Source organism: Microcaecilia unicolor, chromosome 6, assembly GCF_901765095.1.
Source record: "Microcaecilia unicolor chromosome 6, aMicUni1.1, whole genome shotgun sequence".
Lineage (NCBI taxonomy): Eukaryota > Metazoa > Chordata > Amphibia > Gymnophiona > Siphonopidae > Microcaecilia > Microcaecilia unicolor.
Window position 1 is genome coordinate 151,257,854 of NC_044036.1, and position 17,461 is coordinate 151,275,314.

General features: G+C 44.7%; 1 long non-coding RNA gene across 1 annotated transcript; it reads left to right on the plus strand.

Moving 5' to 3' along the window:
* The first annotated feature begins 6,678 nt into the window (after positions 1 to 6,678).
* On the plus strand, positions 6,679 to 17,001 carry LOC115472128. Its single transcript, XR_003942470.1, has 3 exons — positions 6,679 to 7,080; positions 14,553 to 14,689; positions 16,253 to 17,001. It is a non-coding gene; the product is annotated as an uncharacterized LOC115472128 (long non-coding RNA).
* The last annotated feature ends 460 nt before the right edge of the window (positions 17,002 to 17,461 follow it).

Consider the following 17,461-nt stretch of genomic DNA (forward strand, 5'->3'; position numbering starts at 1 on the left):
ATTTCACATGGCTATTTTGTCTTTTCAGTAACCATAATGAACCCTAGATTCATATCCAAAGTGCATAGATTTGTGAAATGCCCACGACCCGCCCATTCCACGCACATTGCCACACCCCTTTTCCACTATACGACTTAGAATTTACATGTATCACGTTATAGAATACGCTTAGACAGTTGTGTGTGTAAATTCTAATTAATGCCAATTAGTGTGAATAATTGCTTGTTAATTGGCAATTATCAGTGCTGATTGGCTTGTTAACTAATTAAGTTGCATGAGCTAATCTGGAATACGACTGGATTTACGCAAGCAACTTAAATTGCACTATATAGAATCCGGGGATAAGTGCTCCCAGGTTAACTCCATGAGCTAGCTGGTTAACGCTTCCATGCCCATTTTCTGTCCATTTGTTCTAGGTAGTTCAACTAAAGTATTTTTGTGGGACATTGAACGGTAGGCCATAAAATAGTATGTCATATTACACCCAGCACATATGTGTTTATACTTCCACTAGCCGTTGAGCCCGTTAAAATGGGCTAGTATTGGAATGGGGGTTTTCCAAGCCTCCCCCCCCCGAGGTCGCCGCTGCCCCCTTCCCCCCCCCCCCCCCCCCGGAGTTGCCGCCGCCACCCCTCCACCCGGCCCGGGCCCTCTCTTCGCTATTCAACTTACATCGCCGCAGCACGCAGATCAGCTGAGCTCCTGTCGGCGTTCCTTCTCTGCCTGTGTCCCGCCCTCATGTGACGTAACGTCGGCAAGGGCGGGACACAGGCAGGGAAGGAGGGCCAATGGGAGCTCAGCAGATCTGTGTGCTGTGGCGATGTAAGTTGAATAGCGAAGAGAGGGCCCGGGCTGGGTGGAGGGGTGGCGGCAGCTACTCCGGGGAGGAGCGGTAGCGACCTCGGCGGTTCCCTCCCTGCCTCCCCTTCACGCAGTTTCCCTCTCTGTCCTGCCCCCGTCATCACATATTGACGTGGGGGTGGGACAGAGAGGGAAGTCTCTACTGCGCATTTGAAGGTGAGTACGGTCACTCGCAATTTATATGTTTGATTCCTCATCGGTCCAAGAAGAAATTTTTGCATATTATTTCAAATATTCAAAAAATGTCCAATTCAAATTCATAAATATCAATTTTTTCCATACTTTATGAGCACTTGTAAGCACTTATCTCAATCATAACCACTACATCTCAGGCACAGAAAAGCCCCCGACATCGCGCCATGTTCCCCTTTAGATGTGGCAGGGAAGCACAGCGAAACATGGTGCTATGTCGGAGGCTTTCCTGTGCCTGAGATGCAGCAGTTACAATTGAGATAAGTACTTACAAGTACTCATAAAGTATGGAGAAAATTGATATTTATGAAGTTGAATTGGGCATTATTTGAATGTTTGAAATAATATACAAAAAAATTGTGACGGGGTGTATGTCCCGTTACAGGAAGAGGAGGAACCATGGCCCCAAGAGATGTGATAGATCCAGACCTTATAGGTTAACCACCTGGATTTGAAATTAGTCCTGCGACCCACCCATACAGTTTGGGTGAAGACCTGGGACCCCTGTGAGGAGGTAATGGCTTAGCAGGGAAGGCTATGTGGGAGGTGACGGGGGAGGGGGGGAATCTAACCTTTCTGGGATCTGTGAGGATAATTCCTTGAGTGCTGGAAGCAAGAGGCAAGCATCCAGTGATTGAAGTAAAGGCTCATTAACATAATAGTTACATAGGCAAGTATCTTTTCCCCACCGGACTTTGTGGGCCCAGTCAGGGTGGATTGCTGGGTGGTCACTAACTCATTCTAACCATAAGGGGGGAGTCAATTCAAGACCCCATGGCTGGTGAACCTGAGGCGTTGGAGATGATTCTTTTCCCTTACTGAAGGTAAGAGACCTTGCTGCTGGAGGGAATTGTGGATGGTCTGTTGGTGGATTTTGGAGAAGTGATCATGGACTACCCTTTGCTATGGGCTATTATATTTGCTGTGGATTATTACTAAGAGACAATAAGGCCATTGTGGACTAGCCTTTGATTTGGCCTATTACTAAGGGACTACAAAGGGATCGTGGTCTAACCTCTTGTCTTAGATTATTATGTTTGCTTTTAGGAATTGGTTGCAGTTGCTTTTTGACTACTATAAAAGGGTCACGGACTGGCCATTTTTACTGGATGATTCAGCTGGGATGGTGCTGAACTTGGAAGGAGAGAGATCTACATAGACACTCGGCCCACACTATCGGGTGGGCGGTGACATGATAATTACATTCTAATTACATGCAATTTCCAAAGAAGTTGAAAACTTATCTCTTTACAAATTCATTTCAAAATTCTACGCATTAGATTAAATTTTAAATCTAATTAACTGGTCGACAACCTTATCCTCTGCTCATGTCTTTTAAATTATACATTAATATGATTCCTTCTAGTAATCTGTTTATCTTTGTTACTCAATTCAATGTATTACGAATAATGTAATTTAATCTTTATTTATTCAAGTTATATTGAGGGGCATAATCGAATGGCGCCAGCCAAATAGATGGCCAGCCATCCTCGGGGCCGGCTCCGCAAAGGGGCGGAGCAAACCATATTATCGAAAAAGATGGTCAGCCATTTAGGTCAAATGTTTAGATGGCCGGGTTTAGAGATGGCCGGCTTCGGTTTTCGCCCATAATGGAAACCAGGCCCAGCCATCTCAAACCCGGTGAAATGCAAGGTATTTGGTCATGGGAGGAGCCAGCATTTGTAATGCACTGGTCCCCCTGACATGCCAGGACACCAACCGGGCACCTTAGGGGGCACTTCTAAAAATAAAAAAATAATAAATAAAAATTGCTCCCAGGTGCATAGCTCCCTTCCCTTGGGTGCTGAGCCCCCCAAAACCCACTCCCCACAACTCTAGACCACTACCATAGCCCTAAGAGGTGAAGGGGGCACCTACATGTGGGTACAGTGGGTTTTGGGGGGGGTTTGGAGGGCTCACATATACCACCACAAGTGTAAGTGGTAGGGGGGGATGGGTCTTGGTCCACCTGCCTGAAGTGCACTGCACCCACAAAAAACTGCTCCAGGTACCTGCATACTGCTGTCAGGGAGCTGGGTATGACATTTGAAGCTGGCATAGAGGCTGGTAAAAAAATGTGTAAAAAAATTATTTTTTGGGTGGGAAGGGATTGGTGACCACTGGGGGAGTAAGGGGAGGTGATCCCCGATTCCCTCCGGTGGTCATCTGGTCAATTGGGGCACTTTTTTGAGGCTTGGTCGTAAAAATAAATGGACCAAGTGAAGCCGGCGAAATGCTAATCAGAGCCGGCCATATTTTTTCCATTATCGGGCGAAGTCGACCATCTCATAACCACGCCCCGGTCCCGCCTTCTGTACCCTGCCAAAACACCCCCTTGAAGTTTCGCCGGCTCTGCAATGGAAAGCAGTTGGCGCCGGCCACAATCGGCTTTCGATAATACCGATTTGGCCGGGTTCTGGAGATGGCCGGCCATCTCTCGATTTGTGTCGGAAGATGGCCGGCGATCTCTTTCGAAACTAAGCTGGATTGTAAACCACATCGAACATAAATAAATAAGGACACTTGGCCCATACCCTCAAGCAGGTGGCAGCATCAGAAAATTCTTCTTGGACCGATGAGGAATGGAGATATAAGCACATATGTGCTGAGTGTCATATGACATATTATTTTATGGCCTACTGTTTGACCACAAACATACTTGAGTCGAACTAATTAGAATAAATGATATTGATTGGAATAGTGGGGGAGTGAAGGCAGCCTGGAGTTGTACATTAAGACTAGAGCCGTATACTGCTTGCAGGGGAAGAGGGGAGAAGGTGGGAAGAGGGGGGAGGGGGGTAGTTTGGGGGTAGGTCTAGGGAGGCGGGTGGAGGGAATGGAGGTTATTGAGTAATAGTGAGAATAGGTTTCCGTACAAAATCATTGTCGCAATGCAGCTTCACATAGATCTTGGTACCCTTAGTTCAAGGCACCATTCTATTTGCTGGAGAATGGACGATGTGGAGAAGGGGGGTACTCCAGACATATGGAGGCAAGAGACTTGACACATGAATCCGCCTGATTTGTGAACCACCAACACGCCTCCGTAAATGCATAGAAGTATGGGGGAGGGAGGCGCTGGGAGGGGGGCTGGAGGGGTTGAGTGAGGTGACTATCAATAAAAGCTTGGCATCGCTCCAGTGCTTTGATGGTCAGATACTGTTGGTGTTTTATGATATGTAATATTGCATCTAACGAGTTGTATTAAAGTTTGTGATGTCAATAAAACAGTTGAAACATAAATGATATTGATTGGTTGGTAGCTTTTGTGACTATAGTCAGATATACTGGACCACAAGTTTTTATTTCATTTCTTTTGCCCATGGCACACATCCTCCAAAAATTATTACAAAAAAATACCTAATACGTAAGGTAGCATGTGCTGACAGGCAAAATACAGCAAAGCTCTTTAACACGTTTTACAGTAACCTGTTTTTGCTGCACAGGCCACACACTAGGGGAATGGGGAGTGAGTGAGATAGTGCTCGGCATCCATAGCTTGTTTTCCATCTGGTTGAATTATTTCTGTTGGGATCACTGGTTTTGCAGTCTGTGTTTGTGAGGTTGCAGCTTCCTCCAGACTGCTGCACTCTGAATAGACAGAAGGAGAAGCAGTGCAACTCAATGCTATTTATACCATGGACTACCTGGAAGTCACTGGGCCTGATTCAGTTTTTAGATTTTGTTCCGAAGTTCCCTTTCGCTCCCCAGTTCTTCCCCAACCTCGCAGTGTTCTACCATGCTAAGGTCATGCAGTGGAAATATGTCAGCAGGCATGCACCAAAGGAAGGGTGCAGATCTGGAAGGAACCAGTGGGATGCCAGTAAACTGAATGCCAGTTGCAGTACTATCTGACCCACTGCCATCTTATCTATGACCCTCTCCCGCAACAGCTCAAGACCCTCTTTCTATGTGCTGACCTGTTCCAGTGTGAAAAGTCAAATCAAACAGCAAAAAAATAGAGTTAAGGAGCTTGATTTCTTAATGAACTTTCTTTAGATATAAGTAAGGCCGGAGAATGTGGTGAAGGCGGTTAGCTTGGCAGAGTTTAAAAAGGGTCTGGACGGTTTCCTAAAGGACAAGTCCATAGACTGCTACTAAATGGACTTGGGAAAAATCCACAATTTCGGGAATAACATGCATAGAATGTTTGTACGTTTGGGAAGCTGCCTGGTGCCCTTGACCTGGATTGGCCGCTGTCGGGATCAGGATGCTGGGCTTGATGGGCCTTTGGTCTTTTCCCAGTATGGCATTACTTATGTACTTATGTATGCACAAAGCCCCATGATGCCACCCTGTTTCTGAACATATTTTGTTCCTGCTCTACATGTTGACAAATACATGTGTTTTTTCTCACAGCTTTTTATGTATTTATGTGTTTCATTGGTCAGGGAGCCTTTAGTAAATATGAGCCCAAGAGAATAGCCTTGCAGGAGCAAGAATAACTGAGGGCTGGGCTCCCCACTCTGGCGGCTTGCCAGTGATGTAGGAGACAGGATGGGAAATTGGGAGGAAGTGAGATGGGTGGAGGGCGGTTGGTGGGTCGGGGACCAGAGCCTCAGGGGATTGGTTGGTTTAAAGTAGTGCAGTCTTTTCCTCTGAGGCTCTGTGTCCTGACTGGTATAGCAGTGGAGGAGGGCAGGAAGAGATTTAGAGGCGGGACCTTTGGGGCACAGAAGCTTCTTTCTGCTCCTTGGAGGCGGTTTAGCCACCCACTCTCCCTTAGAATATTTGATACAAGGAATGTGGTCCTGGGAGGGAGGTGGGGGAGAAGGGTGCGGGATGTCGCTACGGGGGGGGGGGGTGGGGGGGGGGGGGGGGGGGAATCTCAGTAAAAATGAGCTTATGGGAGACTCCATGAGCTGGCAGGTTGGTGGGTCAGGTGACCCAGCGCTGAAAGGCACGGAGGTCCAAGCTTGCGACCTGTGTGTTTATACCAAATCTGTGTCCAAGTCTGTTCTTTGGGTGGTGGTTGAGATGAGATTGAGGGTGGAGAAGCAATGGTGAGTGGGGGCAGTCCCTGATCCCAAAGTTAAACATGCTGCAGATTGCAAGCGTCCCACTTTGGCCATCCCTTTTCCAAAAAGGCAACCGATAACGAAAGCAGGCTTCGCAGGTCCCAATTACTCCATGAGCGTCTAGGCTATTGGAAGTTTTTCTCTTTCAGGATTTAGGAATGAGGCTCAGCCTGAATGCAATGGGCAAGTCAGCAAACAGGCTCTAGCTTGTTAGAGCTGATTCAAAATGATGCTCAAGCTATTTGGACGGGCTGTCGGTTTAAAACTGAGCATTTCCTGATGGTACATGGATAATGCTAATCCTTCTGCATGAACCAGTTCCTGGAGGCTGGTTTCCTCAGAGAAATAGGACAAATGTATTCACATCTGCCACACCATGTAGATTCCTCTCCATCCACAGACGCTAAACATACTCAAGCACACAGTATTGTAAAAACAGCCTTTAATGTTTGTTTGTTTGTTTTTTTTTACTCTGCTAATGCAAAGTAAGAAAGCAAACTCTTTGGGATGTCTCTGTCAGTTCTGCTGAGCAAAGAGGAGGGGTTCCCCCCTCCCTCTTTCTTGTCATCATACCCTTCAGTGCGGCAGAGGTTGTGGATTCTTGGATTTAAATGTGCATTTGGTTACACGAGCAGGATTGGAGTATGACGGATGATTTTGTTCACCAATGGGCTAAAACGTCTGTGGGCGTCTCTGTGCCAGTGTTAGAAGTCTGCTGTGCGACAGCTCTGCGCTCTATACGAGCCGTCGTCCGTCCGTCTGATGCATGAAGTCATTGCACACGGCCGTGCCTAAGAATGCTTCTCCGCCTCTCGCCGAGTACCCCAAAGGGCCTCCGCAAACATTTCGTTCTTTCTCGCAGACACCACACTTTTCTCATTAAGGCGGCACTGAAAAAGGAGTTTCTTTTTTTCTAAACCTTTCCTCTATTTTCACCCCTCTCTTCTCGAGTAATGATGGTTTCCGTGAACTACTCTTAGCAGTGAATCGGACGCTTCGTGAAACCTAGGTAAGTACCCCTAGACTTCTGATATATGGGACCCCCCCCCCCCCCCAAGTTCAGATGGACTTGGAACCGTGTGGGCTGAGTTCTTTTCGGACACCCTTTGGGTTTGAAACAGTACTTTTGAGGACACTGTCCTCAGATCTGAAAAGAGCGATGCAGAGCGAGTTTCTGCAACGCACGGTCCGGAAAACTTGATTTACTCCGCTGGGAAATTCATGGTTGTTGTTTTAGGTGCAGTATATTGTTTGGTGTCTATTAATCTAAAAAAAAATATATATAGCCTGATCCACCCTGATTACACGGACTTTGTGCAAGTCGGGAAAAGCTGCTTGCACAAAGTTCGTGTAATCAGGGTGAATCTGGCTAGAGAAAAACTCGGTGGGAGCCCAATGCTAATGGTTGCTCTTGACATCTCACTCAGCTGTTGCTGGGATTGAGATTTCAGTGGAAGAGCAGAATGCAAATCTTGACCCTTTCGACAGTTGGGTTTCCTTAGACCAAAATGTTATTTTTAACGCTAAAGTGTTTCATTTATTTTCTCTGTTTAACGTTTACAGGCGAGATCAAGAGACTGCTCCAAAGTCTTAACTTTCAAACTGTGAAAGCTCTTTTCTGGTGTTTGCTTTGAACCAGCTGTACCGAAGGCTTGCTAGCCTGTAGATTTAATTTGATCCCTTTTAAGCATATTTGCTCTAGGCATGTGGAAATTAGTTTTCGGTTGGTGTCTGGCAGTAGAAAAAAAAGACCGTCCCTTTCCGAAATTCTTGCAGGGAAACGGACAGTAGCGCAAAGGAATGTGATGGTAAATTAAATTCGACTGGTCTCCTTTTAAATTGTTTTGGCAATTAGCTGTTATAATTATGTTTTAATTTCATCCTTTCTTTGCAAAGTGGTGCAAATCGTTTGTGTACTTCTGCAGGCTTTCTGCTAGCAGATTTTTTTCTTTAATGTGGGGAACTTGATGTGAAATACTGAAACAGACAAGCAGTGGTCCTGTGTTCTCGGGGAAAGCAGTTGCTTTGGGGGTAGATTAGGGAAGTTTTGGGGTTTTTTTTAAGGAGTAAAACATTAAATGAAAGGAAAGGAGCTTTAGTTTGCAAAGACTAGCCAAGCAATGTGGGGGGAAAAAACCTAGCACCTTTAAAAATACATATATTTTTATTTCTGTGCATTCAAACAGCAACTACGCTGCGTATTTCTTAAACGCGAACGTCAGTGCAGTTAAACTTGAAGTACCAATGGGTAGGAACTAGAATAAGTGTGGCTTAAGAAGAGCTTTCTTTATTCAGTCTGGCCCATAGGTGGGGAGTCAGTGTTAGGCAGAACAGAAGCAGGATAAAGCGAAATTCAATCTGGGTTGCAAGGGCAGACCGAAAAAGCCACATAATAACTGATACGGTTTTCCACCTTATGCTTTGAGGTATTAAGAGAAAAAAGAAGGTTGGCACAGCAGCTCTGCGTAGCTGTAAGTAGAAGGCTGGTTTTTGTGCAGTAGGCAAATTCCCTGCAAAGTGTGAATCATTTACTTTACATTTCTGTGGTGGGAGCTGAGCAATGATTAAATGTTCCGTCTGCAGGAAATTACCGTGAGATTTGAGCATTCTACTGAATCAGCCTCAGATGGTACACGGCTTGGGTAAGACAAGAAAGTAATGTTGCCTAGTAAGCAAAGTATCTGGCTTTATTCATATCCTGCTTAAAACCTTGCCTCTAAATTATGATGCTTTGGTTATATAAACGTTTTCCTTCCATTGTCATTGCTGTAATTGAATTGCTGCATTTTACATTTCTGGAATTAGATCCTGTGAAATTCTGTTTAACAATATACCGATTTATATATATTTCTTTTTCTTGAATTAGACTTGTCACTTTCATTTTAGAGAGTTTATTTTTGTTTTGCAAAAAGTAACTATTCAGATATAGGTAAAGACCATTCAGAAATTAAAGCCATGGTTGGATAATATAACTTTATGCAGGCACCAGTGCGTCAAAACACTCAAGGGTCCTTTCACTAAGCCGTGTAAGCGTCTACGCACACCCAACGTGTGCCAAAATGGAATTACCGCCCGACTACCGTGTGGCTCTTGCGGTAATTTCATTTTTGGCGCACATCCAATATGCGTCTCTGAAAAATATTTTTTCTTTTCAGGCATACATAACGGATACATGTCAAGTGGCACGTGTCAGTCTTTACCGCTAGGTCAGTGGCGCGCGGTAAGGTGTCAGACCCAAAATGGACAAGCAGCAATTTTCATTTTGCCGCACGTCCATTTTCAGCAAAATTTTTTTTAAAAAAGGCCTTTTTTACAGGCGCACTAAAAAATGGATTGTCGCGTGCCCAAAACTCGTGCCTACACTACCGCAAGCCATTTTTCAGTGCACCTTTGTAAAAGGACCCCTTAGGTTCTTGAGCACATCTACACATTTACAGAATGGTAACAGAGGTGGAGCCACGTAAAAATAAATAAATATATAATTAGTAGGTTTGTTATTACCAAATGCTAAATTAATAAACAAAAAGAAGCATTTTGAGGCAAATGGTCTGTTGGCTTCCTCCAGGTGATCATTTATTTTATGTTATGTTATGGTATTTTATTGCTGCCTTGCAGGACATTCCATCCAGCCTTTGCATGTGTGGTTTTTATTAACTAAAAGTCATAAAAGTGGATGGCAAACTGCCTTTAAGCCAGCCCAGACAGACAGGACTTTGCCCAAAGGTGACATTGCATTTCGTTTTCCAAACCTGTGGGCCAATACTCAAAATGTAATGCCAGTTCTAGAGGGAATTGGTGCCACGCTAACACTGGCGCTAGTGAGTGTTAGAATGTTCAGAGGACTCTAGCGCAGGAGACAATGTACGCTACAAAGATTAGCACAGATAGCATGCAAATGTAGTCAAATGGATGTTAATGAGATCATTTCCTATTCCCTACCGGTGCTCGGAGAACAGCGCGCAAAACAAAGCCGCCCTTACCGCTGAAAAACCTAATGCCAGTTCAGAGCAGGCATTAGGGTGGTTGAAGAGATGATTTCTCACAATTCTTTCTTTAAAGTCTGTCAATTCTTTTTTTTAAATTTGGAAATCAGAAGGAAGCCCGTGCAAGCCTCAAAGTGCTGGTGGTGAGAGACGAACGTGTGCGAGTCGGAGCAAAACTGAAAGTGAAAGCACACATTGGTGCCTGTTTCCTGCGCTTAAATATAAGCCTTCCAAGTTAAAAAAAAATTTGAAACGCTTATATTTAAAGGTGCAGAAAACAGGCGCTAATGAGTGAGTCACTTTAGGGTTTGCCTGGCGCATGCGCACAAGAGCTGAGCTTACTGCAAAACTGTTCTGCACATGCGCCAAGCATGTTCCCCCCCCCCCCTTGTTTTTGCTTTTACAATGCACATAGAATTTGAATACTATTTCTTTTGAGCATTGGCGAACTGTTTGTCTGCGCTGTTCCAGTAGTATAAGTTCTGCGCTGTTGGCTTTACCACGGGAGTTCTGAGCATTGGCCCACAGAGCAGGACTAGTACAGTCATTGCATTTGTTTGCAGGGCTGCCGAGAGAGGGGGCAGGGGGGGCAAAATTCCCCGGGCCTTCCATCCCTGTGTCCCGCCCTCGCGGAAACCAGAAGTTACATCAGACGAGGGCGGGACACAGGGAGGGAAGGCCAGAAGAGACGCGATCTGCGACTGCCGCTTTGAATGCAGGGGGCCTGGAGCCGTGGAGGCAGGCAGGTGAGACTGCGGACTGCAGCTGCGGGGGGGGGGGGAGGGGTAGCGACGGGGGCGGCAGCGGGGCAGCGGGGAGGGTGGAGGCAGGGCAGCCTTGCCCCAGGCCCAGCCTAGTCTCTCGGCGGCCCTGTTTGTTTGTACTGTATAATTAATCCTGAATCCTTTCATTGCCAAGGCACTGGCAACCTCCAGAGCCCTAGGAATGTTGTGGTGGGTTTGCAATTAACCCCTCCCCCCCACACACACATTTACTAAGCTGTGCTAGTGACTGCTGCGCACTAATGCCGACACAGCCCGTTCACTTTGAATGGCTGTGTCTGCATTGATGTGGCTTAGTAAACAGGGGAGTAAATGTTTAAACCACAGTAATTCATTCTTTCTTCTTGTGCAGGTAGGCAAAAAAAAATCTTTTTAATTTTTTTTTTAGAACAACAAAGGTTTTCCAATGCCTACATTTTGTGGCTATCTGGTCACCCTAGAACTGCATCAAATGTGGAAATACAGCATTCTTAATAGTGCGCTAGTTACAGGGGCTTATGGTGGGGTTATAGCAGGGGTTCTCAACCAGTCTGCAGGACACAACAGTCTAGTCAGGTTTCCAAGATATTCACAACGAATATGCATGAGATAGATTTGCATACATTACCTCCTGTTCTGTCTTTTAAAGTTGCAGGCAATGGTCAGAAAAAAAGAAAAATGAGGATTTAAATCCCCCAAACTGGCATTAAATCCTGTCAACTAAAGGTTTTTCTACGGTACCCCAGACCTGACAGAAATGTTCTCACACTGTGTGTGTGTTAGAAACCTCTGCTTACTTCTTTGCATTGTAAAGGAATACTTAATGGCCTCATTTTTACTGTGTGCACTTGTCTGCTATGCAAGTTAACTGCCACGGTGAACCTCTTTCTGCGTCACGCTGCCAGTACCATGCACACAGAACGTTCATTAACTGCACACTTCAGCCTGCGCCAGCTTTCTGGCATCAGCCTCTCAGTGCGTGAAAAATAAGGCAAGCAAACATAGCTTATGTTTTACACAATCCAGATCTCAGTAGTAGATGGGACATTTTCCTTTCCAAAATTGTCTTACCCAGACTCTTCTTGAACTGGAATAAGCGTGGAACTGCTGAATAGATTATAAGCTCTGTTGAGTAGGAACTTCTTTTACATGTTTGTTTATAGCGTTGCATCTGTCTAGTAGAGCTATAGAAATTATAAGCAGTAAAGGTAGTAGTAGTATTAGTAGTAATGATCATTGTTACAAAGTGAGCTTGATCCAACACATTCAAGAAGAGGAACCTGAATTACAGCTATATCATGCAAGGTTCCGCGTTAGGAGTCACAGACCTAGAAAGTGATCTGGGAGTCATCATTGATAAGACGTTGAAAACTTCTGCTCAGTGTGCTGCGGCGGCTAAGAAAGCGCACAGAATGTTGAGTATTATTAGGAAAGGGATGGAAAACAAACACGAGGATGTTATAATGCCGTTGTATCGCTCCATGGTGCGACCGCACCTCGAGTATTGTGTCCAATTCCGGTCGCTGCATCAGAAAAAAGATATAAAAGAATTGGAGAAGGTGCAGAGAAGGGCGACGAAAATGATAAAAGGGGTGGAACGACTTCCCTATGAGGAAAGGCTAAGACAGTTAGGGCTCTTCAGCTTGGAGAAAAGGCGGCTGAGGGGTGATATGATAGAAGTCTACAAGATAATGAGCGGAGTAGAGCAGACAGATGTGAAGCGTTTGTTTACACTTTCAAAAAATAATAGAACCAGAGGACACAAGATGAAGCTAGAATATGGTAGATTTAAAACAAGTAGGAGAAAGTTTTTCTTTACTCAGTGTGTAGTTGGACTCTGGAACTCGTTGCCGGAGAATGTAGTGACTGCAGCTGGCCTTACGGAGTTTAAAGGGGGTTTGGACAGATTCCTGAAGGAAAAGTCCATTGAACATTATTAAATATATATTTTTTTTTTGTGGGGGGGGGGGGGGGGGGGGGTTGCCGGGTTCTTGAAGCCTGGATTGGACGCTGTCAGAGACAGGATGCTGGGCTTGATGGACCCTTGGTCTTTTCCCAGTATGGTGGTGCTTATGTGCTAAGATGCTACAGGGGTCTGAAACAGGAATTTTAGGGCTCCTTTTACTAAGCGGCGGTAAGCCCAACACGGGCTTAACGCTCGCAATACAGGAAGTACCGCCAGGCTACCACCACAGCCCAGCAGTACTTCCCACCCCTAGCACGCTGTCATTTCCAGTGCCACAAACATTTATTTCTTTTTGTAGCACTGGAGTGTACCCGGTGGTAATCGGGCCATGCCGCGCACTGCCTGGTTACTGCTGGGTTAATGCGGGAGCCCTTACCACCACCTCAATGGGTGGTGGTAAGGACCCCCCCCCCCAAATGGCCGCACGGCAAGTGCTTTAGTTGCTGCCCAGCCATTTCCTGTCTGAAAGCAAGACTTCCCTTTTGCCAGCTGTGGTAAAAGGGGGCCTCGGCACATGTATAAAACACACACCGACGCCAGCACCGGCCTCCTTTTGCCGCAGCTCGGTAAAAGAGGCCCTAACTGATTAAGGCTTTTGTCTTGATTCAGCATGAGCAAGTAGAAAGGACAAGGAAAACAAGGACTGAACAGAAAGTATCCAGCATACAGGGGCCCTTGTGCTAAGTGGCTGTAAGCCCAACATGGGCTTACTGCGTGCCAATCCAGTACTACCACCAGCCCAATGCGTGCACCGGCGGGATTTCCATTCCCATTGTGTGACGGTAATTGGGCAGGGTCACATGCTGCTGGGTTAGTGCTGGAGCACTTACCATCACCTAAATGGGTGGAGGTAAGTGGTCCCCCCCCCCCCATCCCGCATGGCCACGCAGTAAGTTCAATCTTACTTCATGGCCGTTTCATTTTTCAGCCTTTTTACCTGCTAGTCTGGGACCCTTTTTACCACAGCTTAGTAAAAGGGCCCCCACAATGCTTTAATCCAGTGGATCTCAACCCAGTCTTGGGGACACACCTAGGCAGTCAAGTTTTCAGGGTACCCACAATATAGTGGAGGTAGTACACACAAATTTGTCTCATGCATATTCATTATGAACACCTTGAAACCCTGACTGGTTGAGTGTGTCCTGAGTGCTGGTTGGAGAACCCCTGCTTTAACCCCCTATAACAGAACAGTGCCATCTAATGGCTTTAAAATAGACTGCAGTCTCTTGTAGGATTTAACTGATAGCTCTTGTAGGTTTCAGTAAAGATGCTCCATTTCAAAAGGGTTATTATGAATAAAATATTACCAATTCCAGAAACCCTCATTTGATCTAGTTTTAGAAACAGTAATTTTTGTTGGAGTGATCTAATATGCAGACACTGTTTTTCCAGAAAGGTTAGACCTAAGATTATTTCCAAGGTGTCTGGAAATCATGGCTGACTGGTTGGAACCTCTCCCATCTGTTCATATATAAACAATAAAATGCCCTTGCCTGGGTTGTGTTTCTGAAAATAAACAAGACTAGGATTCCGGAAATGAGGATAGCTCTTCCTCCCTCCAGGTTTCTTACTAATAAACCCTCTTGGAATTGGAATAAAGGGTTGAAATGGCCGCTCTCTTCAGTAACAATGCACCAGTTTGAGGGAAGTTATGGGTAATAAAGTTTTGCAAGCAGAGAAGCTGTTCTCAGCTCCTGAAACCCTCATTTTGTCTAGTCTCCAAAAAGACAACTTGTGACAGGATGCTAATTGTGTGAGACCCTCTTTTCAGGAAGAAAAAAGGACAGGATGCAATGCTGTGTGTGAGCTGTAAATCACTGCTGACTCTTTGAGACCAATCCCTTCTTTTCTCCATGAAAGTTATAGCTGAACAATCAGACATCCAAGTGCAGGCTATGTTTTATGAAGGTACGTCAAATGAAGATTTTGGAGCATGCTAATACCATTTTCTGCAAAAAATAAATTACCCAGAATCCCTTTATAACTGCCTGAGGAACTAACCAGTTCACAGGAGTTAGAGGTCAAACTTCACCCACCCCTGAAACTGGCAGATTCAGAAAATATAATTTGTATCAGTCTGTCTTATTGCACAGATACTGTTTCTACTAGGAAAGTAGCCTGTAATTGTTCTGCAAGTTACTTCTGTCCTTAGAGTAAATTATAGCAGTAGATCTATTAAGGCAAGGATATTATGGGTAATAAACTTTGAACAAGAACATTTAGTGATCCAGTCCTGAAAACAGAATAATTTCAAGCAGTTTTCTGTTGAGCTAGATTCCTTCCTCCTCCCACCCTATCATACACTAAATCATGGCAAAGAAGAGAGAGAGGGGTTTAGTGCGATATATATATATATATATATATATATATATATATATATATTTTTTTTTTTTTTTTTTTTTTTAATCATTCCATTTTTATTGAACATATTGAAAGGTGCCATGTTATTGAAGTCCTGGGACAAACTCTGTTTTTGTCATCATCTACTGATTTGCAAACATTTCACAGACTTTCCTATAGTGGAGTGGAGTGGAGGAGTGGCCTAGTGGTTAGGGTGGTGGACTTTGGTCCTGGGGAACTGAGGAACTGAGTTCAATTTCCACTTCAGGCACAGGTAGCTCCTTGTGACTCTGGGCAAGTCACTTAACCCTCCATTGCCCCATGTAAGCCACATTGAGCCTGCCATGAGTGGGAAAGCGCGGGGTACAAATGTAACAAAAATAATCCTTTATTATACACTGTAAATACAGATATACTATACCCTGGTGTCTTTCACTCTTTCTCCATGATTTTCTTCCTATTATACACCTCTCCTTAGTTCTTATATATTTTTGCTCTTATTTTCACCTCTGATCATTCCTTTTTGTCTCCTCCCTATGCTTCTTCTCTCTCCCATATACCACTCCCCTGACCACACTGCTTTCCCCATGTACTGGTTAAGCATCTATCTATCTCTACACTTCCTGTTCCTGTTGTCATGCCCCATACTCCCTTTTGGTCCCGCCTACAGGCTTCCTCTTCCTTTCTATGGCTTTCCCTCTTTCTTTTTCTTTTGGTTCCCCTCCTCCTTCTCCCCAATGATTTCTAATCCATTCTCCTTCACCACTAGAGAATCATTGGTTCTATGTGCCAGGGCTGACCCTTCTGTAGGTCATCTGCCTGGTTTTAGCTTTAGTTGTAATTTGCCCCACTCCCTTAGTAGGTTTGAGGGTCTTGCTGCTGCTGGTGTTCCACCTGAGCTTGAATATTAACCAGCCCAAAACAGCTCAGACTGTGGCAATGGGTGGTGCACGGACAAAGTAGGATAAGACAGCCTACTAGGAGGCAGGGATTTTTATTATTGTACTGGTCAAACCCCCAAAAGAGAAAAGGCTTAGAAATAGATGAAACTACAATCTCACCGTCTCACACTGCTTTTATTACTTTTTTTTAAATCTCTTTCAAACCTCACCTCACATGACAACCGCACAGCAAACCATAATCTCCTATTGACTGAAGGATGGAAGTCTTCTCTGAGATCTTCTCAGTAGGGTCATCCCCCATCCCCCTGGAATCTGGGGACATCACCATCATAACATATGCAAGCCAAGCAGCAGATGGGAAACCCGAACTTGAGTCTTCTTCGTAGCCCCACTGTCAAAAACACTGAGCTAAATGAAATGCATTCGTTTGATTTATGCTATGTGTTTCTTTCAAGTCTGTATTTTATTTTAGAGATGCAGAGGGAGGTTGTATTCATTTATCTAAAAGGCTACATTTGTCTTTCTCCTAATGCAGACATATAAATGTGTGGGTGCTGGAAGTAATGGTTTCATGCATTTCTTGTTTGTTTTCTGAAGTGATATAGTATACAGGTGGCACTATTATGCCTGGGTCCTTGCTTGAATTGCAGGCAAAAATTCCATTAGATATGAGAAATTACAGTGTTCAGTATTTCATCTTAGCTGGTTTCGGAAAGGCACCCAGCAGTGAGTTTAGAAATACGTACCAGAGGCAGCAAGCACCCTCTCTTAAAAGTGAAAATGATGGCTTTGAAATAGGATTGTTTGCAGGGCATGCAATTAATGACTTAGTCAGAACTGCTATAGGTTTGGCTGTTGGGGAAATTTTTCTTTATCTGTGTGGATGGTAGTTTGGCTTAGTTGAACTGGACTTTTAAAGCCTGAAGGTCAAGTGAAGGGCAAGTCACCCTGCAGAGAGTAAACCTTTCCGAGTGGTGACCTCGGCATCAAGAACAATGTTTTTTTAGATTCTCTTTAAACTATTCAGTTGTTCATTTTTGAAAAAGAAATGGAAAGTACTGTTCCTTAGCCTGTCTCTTCTAAATTTCGAGATGCCTCCACATCCAGATTTAGTGTCTTTGCCTGAATATTGGTCAGGGCCCTTTGTCTTCATTCCCAGTCTCTGAGGGCCGCCACAGGTTAAGTTTTCAGGATATCCCTAACAATTATGCATGGGAGAGATTTGTATACAGTGGAGGTAGTAGGTATGCAAAATCTCCTTCATGCATATTCTTTAGGGACATCCTGAAAACCTGTTCTTTTGGTGGCCCTTAAAGACCAGAAGTAAAAACCAAGGGCCTAGGAAGTGGAAGAAGACCAGAGAGAAGAGGTACAATGATTTCCAATGTGAAAGCAGATTTCTGCTTTATTCCACACTGAAAACTTGCTGGGAAAAGGC